The sequence below is a fragment of the Daktulosphaira vitifoliae genome, unplaced genomic scaffold, assembly GCF_025091365.1.
Source record: "Daktulosphaira vitifoliae isolate Bord-2020 unplaced genomic scaffold, ASM2509136v1 Scaffold_91, whole genome shotgun sequence".
Classification (NCBI taxonomy): Eukaryota; Metazoa; Arthropoda; class Insecta; order Hemiptera; family Phylloxeridae; genus Daktulosphaira; species Daktulosphaira vitifoliae.
Window position 1 is genome coordinate 2,294 of NW_026099660.1, and position 6,220 is coordinate 8,513.

Genomic DNA, 6,220 nt, shown 5'->3' on the forward strand with positions numbered 1-6,220 from the left:
GATGTTTGTTAAAACAAAGACATTAGCAACGAGACTAGCTACCCAATAAGAAAAGCTCACAATAAATTTTTATTATTAAATGAATATCTAAATTTAGGTTGGATTTATTGTTAAAATAAAATAATTTAAAAAAAATATAATGTTTAAAATATTATTTGATGTTTATTTTCATAACAAGAAAAATAAAATATTATTAATGATTGAACAAATTAAATTAAATTAAAAGATTCACCAAAACAAAATTCACTTTAAAATTTCTAAGTGTCATTTAGTTTTAAAGAAAAATATTCTAAGTCCAAATTAATTAAAAAATCGACTAAGTCCCGGAGAGTGAAATCTTGAGTAGAGTGTCGTAGATTTTGTGTATTTTAAAATCGTCAAAAGAACTGGTTTAGATGGGGAAAAATGGCTTTTTATAGTGTGAAGGGGGTAGCCCAGCGATCTCTACCGTGATCCTAGAAGCTGAGGCTTTGTATTGTAATTGGTTAATTAAAAGAGGGTCCCTGCGTGTAGGCGTTACTTAATAATTTCTACAAGAGGGAGATTTTATTGTATAATTAAAGGGTTATTTTGTATCTTAAATAAGAGAACCCTGTTTTGGTGATCTTGTATAATCATAATATGTGACATACATGAACAAATGATAACATCTTATTATATATTAATATTATATGTAATAATATAATATTACAAATGTACCCCTTTCTATTTTGTCATACGCCCTCGTATGACACACATAAAGAATAACAAAGACATTTTGTTCAATTTAACTTAATTATAAAACTTAAATATAAGGTGCATAATTCAATTGGATTTGTGTTTAATATAATAATTATAATATAATTGCAATAATCAATTGTTAAAAATGAATATAAGGTGCTTATAATGTAGTAAAAGTGCAATATAAAGTGATTAGAAATTTAATTGGAATATCAAAATTAATTTTTATAAATGAAAATTATAAATTAGATTAAAATAATTGTTAGTAAAAGTAAAATTATTCAAAAGTTAGTATATTAATAACAAATATAATGATATATTAGTATTGATAAAATAGATAAATGAAATAAGTATATTTTAGATAAAAAATGATAATAATTATTGAGGCTTTTTTTTAAAAAATACTTTTAAGAATATAAAATAATAAAACTATAATTTAAAATACTAAAAGGATATAAATTAAATTTAAATTTTAAAGTTAGATAAAATAAATTTGAATTATAATAATTATAAAATATTAGAGTAACTTAAAGTAATAATAATGTAAAATAAATAAAATACAATTCTTACATTAATAGACATTTGTAATAAAATTATTTTGAATAGCTGAAAACAGTTATTTAAATTTTAACATATAATCATAGTACAATCAATAGTAATTCACATTTATTTAAAACTTACAAGTTAAAATCAGACATATTTATTATTGTTAATTTGTTTATCTGTTACAAAGAATATAATATTTATATTTAATAATGTTCGTATAATCTTTACTAAATATACATAATTATTTGGATTATCAGATTGATAAGGTTAACATTCATTATCAGTGATATTACAATGTAATGTTTACAATCTAAGAGTGCATGTGTTATATGTTTGACTTGGTTTATAATTCTGATTATTAATAAGATACAGTAATAAATTGTGTGATAAGAAGTCTTTTGTGATATTTGGATATAATGTTTCCTGGAGATTTAGAGTGTAAATATTTTGTTACATATGGCCGATTGTTTGTAAACCAACGAAATGGTGAGAACAGTTCGTCCCTAGTTTCAGTGTCTAACTTCGTTTGAGACACGGTTTTCCAGTATTAACAAAAGAGTGAAACATGTGCAGAAATGTTATTACCACATTGCCGCATTCATTTTACTTTATGTGTTTATTCTGATCGTGTGAGTATGAATGCATAATTATGTATCCCAATGAGTACTTATCAACAATCTTAAATGGAAATTATGTTAATACTTTTATATTTATGACAAACTTATGATAAATCAAAGAGTGAACTGGGTGCATGTGTAAAAAGTAACGTATTTTTGTTTAGTTAGTTCTGAATCGAGAAGTTTGAATATTGAATCTTTTGTATTGATTAGATAAGGATTCTGGGTTGGAAGTGAGTGCTTCTTTTGTGTAATAGGGTTTCATGCTTCTTATGTGAACAACATCCTTTGTTACTTTATTGTGAAGTTTTAATTCTATTAAATAATTGACATCACTTATTTTGGATAATACCTTTAATAGACCAAGATATTTTTGTGTGGTTGGGTTTGGGGGGTTTGTCATGTTCTTGAAAAGGGAAAATAATTAATATTAATTGCCCAGGTGTGAATTGTGTTAATTTATGAGTTTTATCATAATTGTGTATTTGTATTTCTTGTTTGATTTATTTGTCCTCAATAGTGGAATGATTAATTAGTGGATTCTAGTCTTTAGAAATTCTTTCAGAGACTGTTATAATCAATGGAAAACTACAGTCTAAGTAGTAATTGTTTAAGTACTGATGTTTTATATCATGATCCTTCATATGCAAAGAAATTAGGAAATAATTATCTGATAAAATTAAATCTGACTGATTTCAAAAGTTCTTGTTTTTAGTTGAGTATAAGGAAGTATGGTAGTTATTTTGATTTTTTGAATATATAATTTCATGAAATGGTTAATGAAATTGTTGTAGTACAATTATGTTGATGATTTGAATGTGATAACAAGTGAATATTAACCTGAGAAAGCGAGTACAAAGGAGTATTGTTGGCTTCATTTTTGACATTGTTGATAATTTCTTAATTTAACATAATTAAATGTATATATGACAACATTTGTACATAAGAATTACTTAAATAATATACATAAATGTATATAACAATAAAATTATTTATTTGAGTGGCAATGCAAAATTACCATACTAATAATTCTATAATTTATTGTAATTTAATACTAATTAATTTAAGTATAACATTTTTGTGCTTAAACATAAGTATAAGATTAAAAATAGGTCATATAGAATAATATCTTAAGTAGCTATAAATTTTATAAATATGTAGTGAATGATAAAAATGTGTTGTAATCTGAATCCACATTAAATAAATTTTTATTTAAATAAATGAAAAATAATGAAACTAAAGTTTAAGTAAAATTTTAGGTAATTACGATAGAATAAAATTAAAGTTATTGGCTAAAGCTAATTTTAAAATCTAATAATTATTAATTTAGGTTACTCGATAAAAATTAAAATTCTTAAATAATATTTAAGTAATGAAATTGAAAATAATATATATTTTTTAAATTAATGTTTATGAAGTGTTTTTATTTAGTGTTAGTTTATTATTAAATTAAGTAATTCATATTTTAAAATTAAGAATCAAAATAATATATATATTTTTTTTTTTTTGAGAAATATTAATAAGTGTGTTAGTATTAATTAAGTCATGCAAATTTTTGTTAGAGTGATAAATTAGTTAAACAAATATGTCATTTTATTAGTAGCAGATATATTTTTTTTTTTTTTGATTTTACATGCAGAGTGAATTTAATTAATGATACTTGAATAACTTAGTTTATTCTTTTTATAAAATGGAATTTTTGAATAAGGTGCTAAATATTTTTGATTATAAAGTCATTTAAAAAATTTTTTGTTTCATTAGATACCCTTTATTTATATAAAGTTTTAATTATACTTTGGTAAAGATAGTATTCCTTTTGCTATTAGCCAACACCTCGTTCACTTGGATTTTATATTGTGTTAAATAATTTATCAATATTTGTATTATTATAAATAATTATCTCATGGTTTTTATATTATGTTTTTTATTAATCTATCTAGTTATATCATTGGAGATAATTATCATAGTTCTTATACGTACGTAATTAGTATTTATTTCATTTAAATTTTATATAAGCCCATTTGTCTTATGGCATTTCTTTGTAATTTTTCTATATCAATAGTATTAAAAATATTTTCATAGGGAATAGTATTGGAATTATCATTAGTAACATTGTTTGCAATGTTATTAATATTTAGAGCAGGCCTGCTATATGGGACATAAATAGTATTTAGATATTTTTTTTGAATCATTGGCATCAATATATTTATCATTAGTAATAATTTTGTTTGCAAAATGTATTACTTCATTGGATTGTTTAGTATTTATATTAGCTAATATATTATAATTATTGTCCCTAGTATAATCGTATTCATAGTTTATCATATTATCATTTATTATATTTTTATTAATTATGCCAAAATATTTTTCTTTAGTATTTATATATTCAATTGGATTATGATCATTGTGTTGGTAATTTATATTATTTCTAGAAATATTTTCACTCGAGTTTATGTATTTTATGGTACCATTGTTTTTATTAATATCGATATTAAGTGTCACATTAGGTAATTCATTGTAGGATTCAATTTTGCAATGATCGAAAACTACAGTGACAATAATAGTCATTATCCCTTCGCGAGAGAGACAATCAGCGACTAAATTGTCTTTTCTTTTTTTTTTTTATTTTTAGGATAAAATCGTAATCTAAAATTTTCAATGTTAAACAAGCTACTCTTGCAGATAGAATTTTTTTTTAGATTTTTATATTATTTAATAATATTTTATAATGATCTTTAAGTCTATCATAGGGGCCTCAATGATAGAGTTTACTTTAGATTGGCCCCAGTATAATTCTTATAATTTTTTCAAATTTCAACATTAAATTTTTATTACCAATAACAAGGTGATGAATGTTAGCAAAAGGAATTTTCTATATATAAATGAATAGTAGAATATTGAGTAAAAATATTTTTGATTAAAGAATAAAAAGAATTTGTTGAATGAAATACTTAATTATATTAAACTGTATTAAAATATATGTGTTTAAATAAATTATTATCAAATGTATAAAATTTCTAGAGAAATTAAAATTTGTTGAATTAATAAACGTTATAAAAATATGGTAGAATTTTGTAACTTTTTTATAGTTTGAATTAAAAAGTAATTATTTATTAAATGTAAATCTAAGTTTATCTTGATTATGCTGTTTTGTTACTTTGTAACAAGTATCATTAATTTATATTAGTGTGATGTATTCTAAAATGGGATGTGCAATGAAATATTAATATATAAATATTTTATTAGTTTAGAGTTCTATCAAGTATTTTTTATTTATCTAGTATAAAATTACTGCTTAAAAAAATTTTTTATTTATTATTTTTTTTTTTTTGAATAAAATTGGATAAATGATGATAAAAATTTAAATGTATCTATTATTTTAGTTTTAATTTTGAACTGAAATATTCGATTAAAAATTATGTTTTATTTGATTTATTGAAGTTTAGGCAACTTTGTTTTTGTTTTTTAGTGTATATCAATAGTAATAAATTCTTTCTAATTAGCCTTGATTTCTTTTTTATTCTAATTTTTCATAGGCTTTTAATTATCATTTTACTGTGCCCTATATTATTTGAATCATAGGAGTCTCCAGTTATAAAAGTTAAGGTATATATATATAAAGTTGCTTTAAGATGTTTCTATATCTTTAAATTCAATTATAAAATTAACAAGTGTACATAACTTATTATAAAATTTTAAATAAAATATTTCGTTTTGGTATGAGTAATTATTTGTTCGAAAATTAAAAAAAATTGAATTATTCAAATGTTCATATTTAAAGTTCTAGTATAAATTTTTTTATGTATTAGCGTATGCATATTTATATTAATTTTTATATTTTAAAATAAATATTTTTTTTATTGGAGAAGTGTAACAGAAATTTTAATATATATATTTTTTAAATTTTTGATTATTACAGAACTCTAAACTAAGTTTTACAATCAGTATATTTAATAATATTTTGTAGTGAATGCACGTTATTTTTTTACCTGATAATTTTTATAAACTATAAATACATTGAATTTTATTTCTCTATTTTTTATAATATAATTTTTCCATTTTTTTATAATATTTAGTTTTATACTATTTTTTTGTTAGACAGCTAGTACATAATAAAAGATTATTTAATTAGATGGAATTTGAGTTCTTTTGGTTATTTCGATTTTATTTTTATCATGTAGCATATAGTCTTTTTTTGTAATTTTTTTTTTTTTTTTCATGATTTAATAATCGTTATATCTTTAAATTATTTTTATAAGACACATTAATTGATATAAAATAATTGTTTTATTTGGAGATATTAAATGATAAATACTTTTTTTTTTTTTTTTTTTTTT

General features: G+C 21.0%; 1 long non-coding RNA gene across 1 annotated transcript in view; it reads left to right on the top strand.

Annotated features, from left to right (window-relative positions):
• Positions 1-1,564: 1,564 nt before the first annotated feature.
• Positions 1,565-6,220, top strand: part of LOC126909048 (uncharacterized) — a 6,886-nt gene continuing 2,230 nt past the window's right edge. The window contains exon 1 of the long non-coding RNA XR_007704913.1: positions 1,565-1,895. This is a non-coding gene — a long non-coding RNA (uncharacterized LOC126909048). The remainder of the gene's footprint in view (positions 1,896-6,220) is intronic.